Raw genomic sequence first — 16,234 nt, 5'->3', positions numbered from 1 at the left:
ACACTCGGAGGCCCTTGTGGTAGCACTGGGCTCAAGTGGACACTCCGGGAGAGCCTGTCTATTTTAAGGTCAGCTGATGAGCCACCGTAATTCCATTTGCTCCCTTAATCCCTTCTGCCATGTATAGACACATACACACGGGTTCTAGGAATGAAGGCGGAGCATCTTGCCGAGGCCATTATCCTGCCTACCATGCTGCATGGAACACGTCTCCCCCACACACAGCTCCAGGAGAAAGGCAGAGAGGGAGAGGGGATGGGGTTGTGGGGTGGGTGGGGAGACAGGCAGGCAGACACACACCCACACCCTGCTAGCGGCAGCCTCCTGGCTGCCTATTTAATGTACATCTCTCTTGGAAAACTCGTCATGTTTCCACACTGAACCGGGCACGTGCAGTTTCCACAGTGACTGCAGGAGCAGAGCCAGAAATAATCTCACTGAAACGGAAACCATCCCTTCTGTGGTGTTCCTCTTGCTCTTACACACTCACTCTCCCTGTCACCGTGCACTGTGGGCGGGGGAAGCTCAGGTGGGTTCCGAGTTGGAGGCCTTTCCAGGGTTTGGGGGTGACTCAGGGCTCCTCCCCGGGCTCCCAGTGGGGGAACACAGGTGCTTGGGTTTGCCCCCAGGGACCTGACTGCCAGGCTGGGCTGAGCGCCCTCAGTTCCCCCCATTCATGGTGGGCTGGGAGTCTCCTCTCCTCCTCATCCTCACTGTCCCTGAGCTGCAGGTCTGTACAGTGTCCCAATCCTTCTCTGACCTCATGCCACCAAGCACTGGCATCTGGTGGGCACCCCCTTGGGCCAAAGGCCCACTGTCTTTTTTATCCCCTCCTTGGGCCTCCAGGATGTGACTGGGCCCTGCCCTGTGGCAGCTGAGCCCACAGAGGGAAGCAGCCAGAGGCCTACTCTCACAAGTCCGTCGTCCATCCATCCCCCCTCCTTGACCTCCCCCATCCCCCCCACCTTTGCTTAGGGCCATGTCAGCCTGCTCTGCATTCCTTTCCTGGAATGCCCACCAGGGAAGCTCAGTCCAAACTCTGCCTCTTCTCAAAGCATCCTCACCCCACAGGGAGTTTTCCTCTTAGAACAAGATCTCGCCCCTTGTTGGGGCCCAAAAGTTCACTGAAATATATATACCACCAAATGTCCACGCCCCTCATTCATATGACATAAGGTCTTTAGGGTCTGGGCAAATCTCTGCCATAATTTCTCCAATTTTAGATCCTATTCTGTCAAAGGAAAACAAGAGCCAATGCATCTCCTACATGCTGGGCGCTGGGCTAAATATTTTTTCAGGCATTAGTTTATTTAATCCTCACTTCAGAATTAACTACTGTCATTCCCATTTTACAGAGAAAAAAACAGAGACTCGAAGAAGGCCAACACCTTGCCCAAGGCCACACAGCCAGAAGGAGTTTGAGCCCAGACTGGACTCCAAAGCAGAGGCTGTGGCCACCAGGTCGCCTCGGGGGTGGAGGGTGGAGGGAGGAGGTACACAAGGGATCTGGGCTAAATGCGAGGTAACATGTTTTTAAAGTGCCTGCACTGAGGCGTGCAAGGCATCTCCACTTTTGTCTCTTTGTATACATCACGATTCAGTGCAAGATTTTATTTGGGCTGACGAGAAGTGAGGATCCGGGGAGCTTCCACTATTTAGAAAGTTTGAAAATCGCTGTACCGATAACAAGCCCAAGGCTCAAAAGCAGACGTGACTTGCTCAAAGGCCAGGCCCCTGGTGCTGAAGCCAGAGAGCTCGCCTTGTTTCCCCAGCTCCTTGCGGGAACTTCCGTTTACTCTCCAGCCAGCCCTATGCGCTGCCTGGCACAGAGCTTAGGATCAGATGCGGCGTGGGTCCTGGCTCCTGCCTTCCCAGGGCTGAACGCGGGACAGCTTGCCCGGGGAAGCCCCAGTCTCCGTTTCCTCACTTGCAGAGCGGTGCCTGCGTGGGCGCCCTACAGCAGACCTGCTGTGCGCTGGTCACAGGCAATGTGTCGTCTTCACGGGCAACAGCGCTCCACCCTGAGTCGCTGTGACAGACAGGGAAAGTGCCCTATATTTTAAGTCAAAAGCCTCTAGCAAAGTCCCAGCCTAGATCTCACCACTCCACCCACGTGACTTTGACTTACTGTGAGTCTTGCTCTTTGAGATAAAAACATCTCCGTAAGGGATTGGTGTGAGTTTGAAATGAGGTAATCCACAGAAATCCCAGAGGCACCTCATCCCTGGGGCAGTGGAATCCCCGGCTCCACCCTGTCCTGCTGTCTGATTCTGTAGCTGAGGGGCAGAGCCCAGGAATCTGCATTTTGCCAATGCCCCACCCTCCCCATAATTCCATGGCAGGTGGTCAGCAGACCACACTTTAAGACATTACTCTAGAAAGTGCTCAATATGTGTCTGTTAAACACCAGAATCCTTGAACATCTGTTGAGCTGCACATGGCTGCAGGGAGACACGGGCCAGAGGAAATAAGTAATTTTCTTCAAATACACTTCCTGTGAAGTCCAAATGATGGGAATTGGGTTGGGGCTTTTAGGACTGGGGGGATGATGCAATAACAGCTCCCTCCCCCGAGGAGCAGAGCGTTAGACACTTAGAGACCTGGCTGGGGGGTCATGCCCAGTGGCTCAGGATCACAGGTGGGGAGGGAAGTTCGGGGAGCCCCCCAGAAACCAGTTCCAGACCCTGTTCTCTTCAGCATCTTCATGCAGACAAGAAAGAAAGAACTGAAAATATGCTCATTAAATCTGCATCTGGCACCCAATTTGGCAGGGTTGCCAAAATTCTGTAAGACTAGAATTAAATTAGCAAATTGGAAGTAAAATGATTTTAAGCAGACACGATGGAATTCATCGGGGCCAGGTGGAAGCTAGTGGGGGAGGGGACCCAGGAAAGCCCACGTGCTGGGAGTGGGAAAGCACGGCCATGAGCAGAGAAACAGAAGAGAAACAAGTCCAGGAGCAGCCCGGACCCAAGGTGCAGATTCACCCTGGGAGTGTGCTGGCGACAAAGCTGGCCCCACCCTGTGAGGTGGAGAGGCTCCTTGGGGAGACAGGAGGTATGGCGGAGAGCAACCAGTGAAGGCGGCCATTTCAAAGGGGACCGAGAAGAAAGGACGCAGTGAGCTGCAGGGCAATGGGACAGGGCAGCTTCTCCAGACCAGGCAGTGTATTGATGGGGCTGTAATCACCACAGCGTGTTTATTGAGGTGGTAGTTGGGGAGTAGGCTGGGGGGAGAGCAACACTGGAACGGACACGGGAGGGGGCAGGGACACAAAGTCTATGGAGAGAGGAAGAAGAGGCTGGAAGAATTTGGGGGGCCTTTAACTCGACATCAGACACTGTGTTAGGTATTTGTCAAGTATTAGCTCATTTAATCTTCTCAATAATCCTGTGCTGTAGAGATTAGTCTGCTCTGCACGGTTTGGGGCTTTCTTTTTTGTTTCCTTTGTATAAGAAAATATATTTTATATTTTTAAATATATATGTATTTAAAGTAAAAAGTAGATGAACCCCCTTCACCATCCTAAATTCCACTCCCCAGATGAAACTGCCCCCAACAGTTCCCTGCTATGTTCCCACACTGTTTCCATGGGCACTGAAACGTGTCTACAGGTGCACGCACACATATAATTCCTACACTGTTCTGCAGAAAAACAGGGTTGTATTAAACATATCACAGACGGAATCTTTTCCCAGGCGAAGATACATTGTAAATGTCTCCCGCCACCCCCACCCCCCCCCCCCGCCCCGTGTCAGGATCTGCAGGGTCACTTCTTTCTTTTTAAACGGCTATGAAGTACCCCACAGAGAACTGCACTGTAAGCTTTGCCCGCACTGCCACTGCTGGTCACGGAGCTCGTCTCTAATTTCTCTCTGCTGCACACAGTGCTGCAAGGGAACACCCTTTGACACATTCAGTCTCGTGTACATGCGGTTTTCTATAGCTGGAGCAAAGCAGGCATGTGCATTTATAATTTTCGCCGGCACCAATCCAGGCTTGCAAGTCCCTCGGACCCTTGCCAGCATCAGATCTTCGCTATCTTTTTCCATTTTTGCCATCTCTAAGCATTTTAACTTCCAATCCTTTGGTTTTTCAGTAGCTAGAGTCATACATTTACGGGCTTTCTCACTTCTGTGAGCTACCTGTTTATAGCTTTTGTGCATTTTTAAAAAAACTTGGCTGTTGTTTTAGTTGGTTGATGAAATTCTCATAAATAATAATAACTAACAGGTAGCCTTCAAATAACTTGTCTGAAGTCACACATGTCAGATGACAGGCCAGAGTCCGAGGGGCCAGCTGAGCCAGCTACGGCATAATCCAATATTTGTGATGCTTTTGGCCTCCCCCCATGTAACTCAGAGAGAAAGAAAATCCCTCTTACATTTCCCCTCTTTCTGTTACTTATCCTTTATCTATGGATTCTTCAGGAGCACACTGTTCTCCTGTGCCAGATAAGAAACTGAAGTTCAGTCTCTGACCATGGCAGTCACAAAATGGAACAGACCCTGCATCTGAGATGGGACACCGGCATGCTTGGGGATGTGCCCCGAGGAGTGAGGAGCAGGCTTTGGTAAGGGTAGGGGTAGGATTCATGCATGGGGGTAAGAGTCAGGAAAGGAAATGTGTAGGCTGGGGTGGGTTCCAGTCTGCGAAGGGCTTCAAAGGGCAGGCAGGTGGTTTACAGAACTCTCCCCAGGGGCAGCACGGGGCAGGGACAGGACAGGCCCAGGCAGGGGGGGTGAAGGCTGGCCTATTTAGAAATTGTCATCAAATCAAAGGGTGTTCTCATCTAACTGGGCGTGTCCACTGACCATGCACATGGACAGCAAAGATGCTCGCCTTCGAGGGTGGTGAACGCACCTGTGTATATGGAAGTGCTGGGAGACCCCTTGTGTGAAAGCCACACTTAACAAAGGCAGAGTTTTGGCCGTTAGTGGCATTTTTCAATGAGGTTCCTTTTTAGCTCCAAAAAAACCAGTGTCACATGTGGGTTTCTGGGTTGAAGACCCACCACTGAGCTGTCACATGAGCTCGGTAACCCTTCTTGGTAACACTCCCGTGAGCACGGTGCACAGGGGAGGGGGAGGATCATTTGCATGCCATTTTTCATTTTTCTTCTGAGAAAAAAAGAAATTAAGTTAACAAAGTAGGAAAAATGTGAGAAACTGACATGCTGAAACGGACATGCATGCAGAAATAAATTTGAGAATCACAAGTGAGCATTCATTGTTTTTTCCCAGCTTTGACCTTGCATCACTTTAGTGTTTCCCAAAATGTTTTCCTGTGGAACGCTACTCCAGCTGTTCTTTTCACATACACACGTGCCTACACACCCATGCATATGCATCCCGTGTGTTATTAATATATATACATATTCTATCATTTATATGATAGAATAACATTCTAACATTCTCCAGTCAAGATCAGAAAGCTGCACACGAGATTTGCCTCTACAGACACACTTTTCTGGAGATTTCCTACGCCCTTTCACATAGTAAACCTCCTGAAGCTCTGCAGCATAAAGGCCTTTAAACTTCCTCACGTTTAGTTGGTGGTGGCACTTCTATTTTCTTCTATAATAACACATTATAGAAGAAATGTGTTAGCCTGCCACACCTGTGTTCTATGGAACATGCCATGAGAAATGCTAGCTTTCTTTATTTCACAAGAGCAGAGCCTGCTTAAGATAAAGAGCCCATCCCATCTTGGAGTGGCTATCCTGCTCTTAAATATTACATGCTTTCTAACAGACCATGATGATGGCTTCCTACCCATCCGAGCATCTTTGCCTCTCCCATATTTCAAGGTGACACCCAATGCCCATGCGCCGAGGCAAAGCATGGAGTGAGTGGCACAAGCCCTCTGGAAACCGTGAGGGGACCGGGTCACCCTGACAGGCTAAGCTGTGTCACTCAGCAGTTGCATGGTGAACCTGGGCCAATCACTTGCTCTGGGCTTTGTGGTTTTCAGCCAGAGGGTCCCCAGAGACTTTTACCTAAGCCATCTCACTTGTTTTGTGAACTGGGAATCACTGCAAGGAAGGACTAAATCTTGGAATCCCTTGACCTTGCCTCTTTTCCTTCATCCCCAGAGACACCTCTCCTTGGCTCTCAGTATTTTCTACCATAAAAGAAAACCAAATTACTGTTCATGCCTTCCCGGGCTTCTCATTCTGTTCTCACTACCCCATAACCCTTCCTCACAGCCATCAGTCACTGCAAATTCATATGGTCACAGAGTACAATTCTACAGAGTACCCTTGGTTTCCAACTGCCCACTGGAGCATCAGGTGCAAATGAGTCGGGGAACTTTCCTCGCAGGGAAGGGGTGTAGTTGGTGCAGCCTAAAATGTAGGTTGTATGGTATACTGAAAACTCGCCGGGGGCCATCTCCTGGGGAGCTATGTCCAAGAGCACATCCCTCCTTGAGCGTGCTCACAAGCATTGGTTTATGATTTTGCTCCTTCTCACACGGGCAACTCTAGAGAGCGTGCCTGGGCTGACTGGCAGCAGTAGGAATTCAATTACTCAGCGACCCCTTACAGCTTTTCTAAGTAACCCCGAGGAGGCCAGCTAGTTAGTCACAGTGTATGTGGATTATTCATTTATTTTTAAATACACTTTTCACTTTGGAATAATCTTACATGGGCAGAAAAGTTCCAGAGTTAATAAGGGGAGTTCTCATAGATTCTTCACCCAGCTTCCTTGAATGTTAACATTTTACATCACTAAGGTACATTTGTCAAAACTAAGAAATTGACTTTGGCATATCACATTAACTAAACTACAAACGTCATCCGTATCTCATTGGTTCTTCCACTGATACTTATTTTCTGTCCCCGGATCCAATCCAGAATCCCATATTGTATTTTGTCATCGTATCTCCTTAGTCTATGGACTTATGTTCTCAACAAATAAATACCGTCCTTGTCATCATGCAGTGTGGTATGCCGAGTGCCCAGCTACCCTGTAAGGGCACTGTCTGGGTTTGGGGGTCCACTCTGCCCCTCCCTTGAACACAGTCCTGGGCTTGTCACTCCAGGTACAGAATTCTCAGATTCCGCATCTGCAACATGGAGACGATACCTTCTCCCTCGTTAGAGGGCTAACTGAGACAGTCAAGACGGACAGGCATTTTGAAGGCTCAAAGCCAAATTCATTCAGAGCCCTTTGGAGCTCACTGTTATTATTACTAATGGAGCTGTAACGATGGTCATGAATTTGACTCACTGTCCTGTATCTAAACCAGCGCCTGAGCTGCCTGGCTGAGCTGACCGTTTCAGCCTCAGATGAGGCCTTTCCACAGACTCTCACGGACCCTGTAGAGAAAGAAATGTCTGCCTACATTAGTCTCAGTTATACACTCCCTTCATGGCTCTGCTCAAATGTCTCCTGATCACTCCGACCATCCCAGCATTCAAGAGCCCCCTGAATCCCTCTACTTCTTACCCTGCTTTGCTTTCCTCCACAGCACTCACCCCACTTGCTGTGTTGCATGTTTACACGCTCCTCTGCCCACGGCGCGCCTCCCACAACGCGTTTATAAGCTCTAGGGGAGAGCTGACTGCTGTCTGTCTAGGTCCCTGCTGTACCCCTGTGCCTGGAACCGTGCCTGACACTTGGTAAGTGTTCAACAGGTACTTGGGAAATGAACGACCTGACCCTCGGCTTTACTCTGCAACCTCTTGCTTCCATCCTCATAACCTAGAAACAAACCCTTCCTGTCCAAAAATACTGATGAATTCAAGTAAGAGGGAAGCTATTTGAGAAGCAGGTGACTCAGCCTTCTGGGTCTTCTTAAAGAAAAAAGAAGGGAGTAATGCCCTCCTTTGAGTTTGATTTAATGCCATGAAGGTCCCTTCACCTGCCTCTGCTCCCATGAGCATCTCTGCCAATTGGAAACCACAGTCTCTTCCTTGTCCAGTCTGTCTGCTGGCCTTTCCACACAATCAATTCCAGCAGAGCCCAGGCTGGAAAAAGCTGGTGAACTCTCCACACCCAGCTGGCCCTCTCTGTGACTGTGGCCACTCGGCACTTGCACATCAAAGGCCTGCAGGCTTCTCAGAGCAGGAAGAAAACCAGGGAGGGGGCCCTGCAGACTGGCCTAGGTCAGGACACTGATGCAGAGGCGGCAGGGAACTGGTAAGTGCACAGTGACCTAGTGGCACGTCCGGGACAGAACCCAGGACTCCTGGCTCCCCACCTGGTCCCGATTCCTCCTGGGCTGGAGCCACTTTCCTACGCCCACCTTGCAGCCAGGAAGGAGCATGTGCTTATTTATTTGAGCTCCAATCTGGCCGTGTGCCTACCTGGCCCATTCTGGGCACTTGAGAAGCTTGGGCAGAGACGGATGAAGGTGATTCTCCACAAAGCAGCAACCCACAGGACAGCAGAGCCAAGAGCCAGACAGAAAGGAAACGGGGTTCACATTCGTTGACAGCCAGGTCCTCCCTATCACCTGACCTAACACTCACAGTATCCTGCGACAGAGGTGTCATAACCACATTATCTAAGTGAGGGAAAGGAAACAGAGAAATTAAGAAACACAGCAAATCACACAGCAAGTTTGTGGTAGAGCCAGCAGTAAGTGGAGCTCCTCCTGGTTCCGAAGTCCTTCTCCTCCCAAGCACTCTGGTAGAGACCCTAAAATCCAGACAGCGCCCCGGAGCTGGGCAGGTCCTTAAAACCACGAAATATTCCTCTGGTGAAGGAGCTGGAATACGCCCATTCTGATAATGAGGAAACTGAGATCTGGAGAGGAAATACAGCTTGTTCATGACTGTGTAGCGGCTGGGTGGTTGCATTTGCTAGACTCTGACCTTTCTCCTCGTGCTTAACCCAGAGCTAAGCCCGCGGAAGGGCTCCATGCACTGTGGATGGGGACATGAACGAACAACAAGTAAGTTAGAATTACAACCTCCTGCGACTCCCATGAGCCAGGTATTTCCCCCATAACTGCCCTCTATCGGGAATGGGAGACCAGGCTGAGGTAGTTGCACACGACCCTACACTCAACTCTAGTCTCCACGCCTCACGTCCCCTCTCTGAGTGGGCATGGGGAGCGCTACTGGCTCTGGCCCCTGTTCAGCCCTCTGCTCTCCACCAGAGCTGCAGGGCCGTCACGAAGGCCCAAGGACTGCCGTTTACAGCTAGGAGTGTACCCTCTTCTCAAAAGTCTGGTGTTTGGAGTGAACTGGTCCATTTTCATTTAGTAGCAGCTAACTCACAAATATGGCAGCTGTTTTCATTATCATTCATTTTTCCTAATAACCACTGAGACTGTTTACTGTTCACCTACCCCGTGCCAGTCACAGATATTTCATAAGAAAACTGATACAGATAGTCACCTGTAATCCATCTAGCCACCTTGTAAGTAATCGTGAGTGTCCCATATTACAGACAAGAAAGTTGAGGCTTATGGGAGCTAAAGGAACTGGGCCAAGGTACATGCCAGAAAGCAGGAGGTGCAAACTCAGGTGTGGGGTTTCATAGCCTGTGCTCCTGCCACGGGGCTGGCGTGGGCCTGGGACAAGGACACTGGAGGCAGAGGAAGGATGGCCGGAATTTCCGGGCATCCGGCTGGCGGGGCTTCTCACCCCCAGCCTGAACTTCCAGCCCCAGGTGCGTCTGCACGTGCCCAGATGCTGTCCTGAGAGGCTCTGAATCCGATTGTTGGGGCAGACTAGGAAATCTCCCACTAAAAGCCCTCAGGTGACAGCAGAGTACACCCTTGGTTAAGAATCACTGCTCTCAGTTCTCAGGAGGTCATTTTCTCACATCTACACCCTCTTCTAGAAGGTTCCATAATGTTTCTTAAGATATTCACTTATTGGTTTGCAAAGAATACCATGACCTTATAACTCTAGGATTCTCAACAAAGCAGTGATAATTCTGATCATCAGCAAACGGGGTGTGAAGGTCTGTCTTGATGAACCGTGACAACCATTCCCAGACAGTGTGCCGTTTATGAAAAAGACTTGGGAGCCCAGTACCCCGAGTTGGAGTCCTGGCTCCGCCCTTTAACAGCTGTGCAACCTTAAGGCAAGTCGATTCAACAGAAATAGTTGTTCAAAGCCTGCTGTGGACCCGAGAGCCCTGGGCTGGTAACACTGAAGACTCAGAAGTGGACCACGAAAAGCTATGATCTCTCTTAGCTCTGAGTTCCTCATCTGTAAAACGTGAACAAGCAGCTCCTAAGTGCCTAAATGTGCCAGGCACCTGACACGCAGGTTCTCACTTCACACCCGCAGGGCTTCAGGAGGTGGGTTCTCCCATATCCTGCTTTGCAGCGGGGGAAGCAGGGACTCAGTGGTGAAGCGGCTTGGGCGAGCCTGCAGCCGAGTGTGGCAGTGTCTGAGCTCTCTCCACCTCCACCAACCCCCTCCTCTTGCACCCTCCCCCACTTGGCAGACGAGTCCACAGAGTGAACGGGATAATAGGAGAGAGTGCTCTGCAGCCGATCAGGAACCGCACAGATGTATGACATCATGGTTATTAATAATGGAAACAGCACAACTAATTCACGACCCCTCCAGATGGACCACCTGAACTGTTGCAAACCTCCTGCAAGCAGAGCATCAGATTCTATAAGGTAGAATTGGGAGCAGCCCTGGGAGTCCAACCTTTCCTTGTTTATAGGTGGGGGGTAAACAAGATGGGGAGGACAGCCCTGTGAGATAGCAGAGGCAGCCCCACCCCTCCAAACCCAGATGTACTCCGTCTGGCTTTGGTGATTGAACCACAAAGGTAATTAGATCCCAGGTTAAACACCAGCACTCGCCCCACCTCCAAAGGACAGGGAAGGGAATCAGCAGTGAACTGCACGTACTGCCTCTACGTGCCCTCAGCCCAGCCCCTTCCAGCCCCAGGGTCTTCATACCCGCTTCTGCGAGGAATATTCTTTTTCCAAATCTTTGCACGTTTTTATTATTCAGGTCTTAGGATAAATGTCAACTCGTTAGAGAGAACTCCGTAGGCCCCATCTTTAGCTCCCCCTATTCCTCACTAATGTTCACACAGCCTTGTTTGAGTTTCTTCATAGTGTGTGACATTACCATTATCTTGTCCATTGCTATTCATGCTTTCCCTTCCCACTGGAATGCAAGCTCCGTGAACAGAGGATTAAAAAGCTTTGATTGCTAGAATCCCCAGAAAGGTGTCTAGGACCCAGCAGATACTCCACAAACATGTGCAGCGAATCTCCTTGGATGCTTGCCTGGGTCACAGACATCCTAGAAGCCAGCAGTCACTCACTCACTCATTCACTCATTCAGTAAATGCTTATTGCACCTCTCCTCCGGGCCAGGCATTCTGCTAGGCACTGGGGATTCATTCCAACCACACAAAGGAGACCAAGCCCCAGCCCTGGCAGAGCCCCGATGGCTGTTTAAAACAAACAACACAGTAGAAGCCAGCACTGTAGCAGTCATATCACGTGTGATCAAACAGCAGCTGACCGAAAAAGGTAGGGGGATAGGTAAGGCATAAAAGAGGAGAACTGGGGAAACACTGAGGAAATGCAAACAGCAGATTGGACCTGCAGGTGTTTCCCACATGCTCAATACTTATCTCTGGGAGCTGGCGCCAGGCACGAGCTCTGTGGATCTGGGGACAGGGGACACATGCATTGCCATGAGTGCCTCCTGGCTGCAGCCTGGAGCACCACAGGTGAGATGAGTGTATGAGATTGTGAAGAGGAGTAGATGTGTGCATGTACAGGAGCAGGTGAGCGAGCATGTATGCATATGGAGGGGCGTGTGTGTGAATGAGTGTACAGGATGGAGTGTGTGGACACATGTGAGAATGTAGGGAGAGAGGCATTTGTGTATAGAGGAGGGTGTGTGAGTGTGTCAGAGTCCACCTGTGTGGATGTTCGTGTCTGTGATGATGCCAGTACTGTTACTCTTCAGCACAGATTCCACAGCTGGTTGACCTGCACGTGCCAAAGTCCCTGCAATAAAGTGGCACATAGTGGGTACCCAGTCGCCATGGAATCCATTCAACGAGAAACCATTCGGATCCCTATGTCTGTCAGATGCATTCTGCAGAGTGTCCACACAAAGCAGCAAGGCTGGTTCCAAGAAGAGAACTCTCAACTTCCGAATGCCGCTGACTAGTGGGAGGACCCCTGGTCCTGGTCCCTGTTTTACCACTAGCTATTGGGTGTCTTTGGGTCACTGTTTAGCTGCGTGATCTCATGTGAACTACTCGACTTCTCTGTGCTTCTGCCCACTCTTCATTGAAAAGGTGATTACAGCTTAGCCCTCAACGTTTGGTTGCAGTTCTAGGCCACCACCCCACCGGTAGCCCCTGGAGCAGTTTCCTGGAAGAGCAAGCACGTGAAACTCGAAAAGAGGCAGGGTCATAGGGGAAATGTTGGGTTTGACAAAGGCAAGTGTGTTCTTTATTGAGTACTTCTCACAGCCTTTAATTTGCCAATATTGATTGCAGTTGGCCAAAAGCATGATCGGGAGCTTGCAGAATTTGCCAGACTAACTAGAACAGGGAAACCATAACTCGTGGCACAGCCTTCAGAACTAATGCTCCACGGAACACACTTTGGGGAATCCGCTTGCGGGCCCCCTTTCTAGCAGATGACTGGACGGAAATGGTGTTCGATCTCCCCAAGTCACAGAGCAGAGCCATGGCAAACAGCAGCCCCAAAGCACCGAAACCACAGCAACTGGCGTGTGCACAGGGCTGCACACTTACTAAGCAGTTTCACTTACACGAGCCTGAGTTTCCCTGAAACATTGCTCTGAAGATCCTCATCCCACTTTCAGATGATAAAGCACAGCCTGAAAGAAATGAAGGAATCTGCCCAGAGCCACCACATGATGGGCCCATAATGTGCTTTATCAGTTTCCCATGTCTTCAATCACACTATCAATAAATGTATGGTATATTTTACAGATACAAGCAATTTCAGGCACTGAGCTGAGCCCCTGAAAGACGCTGAGGCTGAGGACACCTGCATTTGTTCTGCAGTCCCCATCACTCCCTCCAGAGCCCAGGCACCCTGCACTGGGTGTGAGGAGGGGAGGGGAGGGGAAGGGAGGGGAGGGTGCTCAGAGAAATGCCAGTGGAGTAGCAACCACTCTGGAAACACCCAGGCTTCGAGGCTGGGAGTAGCTCCCTGTCAGTCATCACACCCTCCCAACCATGCCAGCAGGTACAGCGTCCCTAGGCTGGACCCCAGTACCAGGTGCCATTCTGCAGGGAGGGGTGCGGTGGGAAGAACTAGAGCCCTGCTAGTTTAACTCACTCCCAGTAGGTCCAAGGAGCCCAAGGTTGGTGGCTCTGACAGTCTGAAACCGCCACCTCCAGGGGGAAGCATGGCCAGGGCTGCCAAACCCATTCAGCAGTTCCCACCAGCGTGCTGTGTCCCACGGTGTCGGGGAGTGCGAGGCCTGGGACAAGTGGCGGCTGAGGGTCTGCTCTCAGGAGGCTGCGCACGCCAACAACAGCAAGTGGGGCTGTGCCAGGTGTGAGTGCGTCGAGAGAAGTGTTAACACGGGGATGCTAGTGTCACACCCCAGGACGGTAGCCCAAGGAGTGTTGGGGAAACACAGGCGGAGAGTGGGTGCACCGGCCAACCCCAGGCTCTGGAGGAGTCCCAGAGGTCCCGGGAGTTGGCACCAACACGCTCCAGTGCTCGCGCCCCAGCCCTCCCGCCCAGCTCCTGCCAGTCCCTCCGCTGCCGCCCCAGCCAGGGCTGCTTGTCTGCTTGGAGGTGCCGGGCTCCCGGGGCTGTCAGGCCGCTACGGAGGCGCGGTGCGCCGGCGCTCTCTGCTTACCTGCGGGCGGCCAATGCTCCGCGGCTCTGGGCTGGACTGCGCTGCGCTCGACTGGGCTGCGCTGGGCTGTGCGCCCGACCTCCGCGCGCCTCGGCTGCGCCCGCTCGCTCTCTCGGCTCCGCCCGGCTCGGCTCCGCCCGGCGGTGCCCCGGGCGCTAGCAAGCGGCCCACGCGGCGCAGGGTGGGCGCGGGGAGGGCTGGCGCCGGCGGCGGGCGCGGCTCTGGGCCGCCCCGCGGCCGCTTGGAAGCTCCTTATTTGGGCAGTGATGTCAGGGGAAGTCGCAGGGGCCGGACCACCCACTTCTTTCCATTCACTCCCTAGAGTTTCCTGTGGCCCAGTCCCGGGGACCCCGGCGCCCTCACGCCAGGGCGCCTCTCCTCCCGCTCGACCTCCGAAAGCCTCGCCTGGCTGCCAGCTGCTCTACAGTCGCTGCGAGCCGGGGTCTCGATGGGCCTGGGCGCGGCGGACCGCAGCAGCCGGGGGAGGGTCTGTATTTGGGGAATCCCCGACTCCGGGCGGCCTTGGGCTGGGAGGGTCTGTGCTGCGGCCTCTCTGGTGACAGGCCGTGTCACTCTGGGCACTACCCCTCCCTTCTCCCAGGCCCAGGCTCCCGCGCTGTCATTTCCTCCCCAGCTCTCCAGGGAGGGCAATCAGGGAAGCCCCGGTGGCTGCCGCCGCCGGGGCCCTGCTTCGAGGAGCCCTGCCTCGGCCGCACCCAGGCCCGGCGGGCGTCCATCGTTGTCTCCAAAGTGCGCGCTCCCCGCCTTGCTCCGGGTGCCAGCTCCGCTCCAGGAAGCCCTTGACCCCCAAGGCGGGAATTCGCCTTAATGAGCACTGGGCGGGGCAGGCCAAGCTGGGCTTCCCCAGGCTCCAGCTTGGGGGGTGGGAGGCAACCCGGGGCTTCCCATTGGCTTGAATTTACCCAAAGCTGCCGGACCCCAGGTCTTGAGACCTGAGTCACACAAGCTTGCATACTTGGGCCAGCCCCACTCAAGACCCCATCCGCCTGCTTCTTTAGAGAGGAGAATGGAACTGTATTGTAGAGATTCCATACACTGAGGCTTAGGTATGTCAGATGATTTGCCCGAGGTCAGGTCTCTGCAGAACCAAAGCTGACCCTGGCTTTGGCTGACTCCAGGGCTGGCCCCTGCTGGCCTGTAACAGCCTCAGGAGGTAATGGGGCCTGGGGCCAAAGGCAGGACTGGACTTAGGCAAACTAAGTGCCCAGGGTACCACTCCCCCTGCCGGTCAGGAAAGTTCAAGGACCCAGAGTGACTGACCACTATGCTGACAAGGGCTTCTAAGGTTTCTTGGAGGCCCTGGGCTTCCTCTGGCTCCAAAGTGATGGCCTCAAATTCAAGGCCATGCCTGTCACAGGAAGTGGGTTCCCTCTGACCAGAGGCCATCTGGGCCCAGGGCACATGGCTACAGTGGCCTTGGAGATTTCTGTGCTTTCTCGGTAAAACAGCTTCCAGCAGAGCCTCCCCCTTCCCCCAAAGCTAAGTCAGAGCAAATGAACCCCTTCCAGACCGATAGTTTCAATGGAGTGAACCCCGACTTCCCTAGGGTCACCACACTCCTAGGTGCTGGAGGAGGAAGCAGAGCTCTGGGGCTTGCAAGGAGTGGTGGGAGGTGTGACTGTGGCTGGACAGGGGCGGCATACTCGTGTGCACAGTTGCACACTGGCCAGTTGCCAAGCCTCCAGTTGTTCTGCTGATCACCACCTCCTCATTCTCCCCCACCTTCCTTCAGAGCCCAATCCCAGCTCTCCCTGGGTCATCCTCTTTCTGACAAAGCCCCAAAGAGAAGGACACACTCCCTGATCTGGCATGCGAGGCCCCACTGACCAGCTGCATCTCTTGCAGCTCAGCCGTCTGTGTGTCCTCTGCCCAGCTGCCTTGCCCCCACACAACCTGGCACCTGTGGGGTCTCTGCATAGACTCTTCTTCTGTCTAATACGTGCCTGCTGCCCTTCACACCCCAAATCAAGCCTGCTCTTGATACAGGCCCTTCCCTTGATCAAGGCAACGGGGACAGGGAGAAACCTGGGGCAGGGCCGTGCCCCTCACTGCACTCCTGCCTTACCTTGCCCCCACTGTCCTGCTTACTGTGCCTGGCTGCGGGCAGCTCCAGGCAGGAGAAAGTGGGTGTCCTGTTATAATTCGTATGCCCTGAGGAGTGACTTTGTCCTTCGTACAAGGGCTCAGATGACAGCCATGCTCCTGCCCCAGGATGAGTTTCCTCCCCAGGCTCTGAGGGGCACTCGCGGAACTTCCAAAGGATTCCTCGCCTTTCCCTTCCGCCACAAACAGCTCAGTAGTTCCTGCCTCCAGAGACACACTCATCACCCCAAATTGCAATCAGCTGGGAGAGACCGCCCTTCTCTCAGACTGGGAGTTGAACTTCCTTGGCTCTTTTCTCCTGCCTGGACTGAT

General features: G+C 52.8%; 1 protein-coding gene across 4 annotated transcripts in view; it reads right to left on the bottom strand.

Annotated features, from left to right (window-relative positions):
- Positions 1–16,234, bottom strand: part of HIVEP3 (HIVEP zinc finger 3) — a 410,805-nt gene that overhangs the window by 98,583 nt on the left and 295,988 nt on the right. Inside the window, exon 1 of one of the 4 annotated variants that reach the window (XM_037032651.1) lies at positions 13,799–14,017. The exons of the other annotated variants lie outside the window; for them this stretch is intronic. The gene's annotated coding sequence lies outside the window, so the exon portion shown is untranslated. Of the gene's footprint in view, positions 1–13,798; positions 14,018–16,234 lie in introns of those variants that run through there. 4 annotated transcript variants of the gene reach the window in all.

Source organism: Sturnira hondurensis, unplaced genomic scaffold (genome assembly GCF_014824575.4).
Source record: "Sturnira hondurensis isolate 20B ecotype Veracruz unplaced genomic scaffold, ASM1482457v3 Scaffold0021490, whole genome shotgun sequence".
In the NCBI taxonomy this organism is placed as follows: Eukaryota; Metazoa; Chordata; class Mammalia; order Chiroptera; family Phyllostomidae; genus Sturnira; species Sturnira hondurensis.
This window is presented reverse-complemented; position numbering and strand designations above follow the sequence as displayed.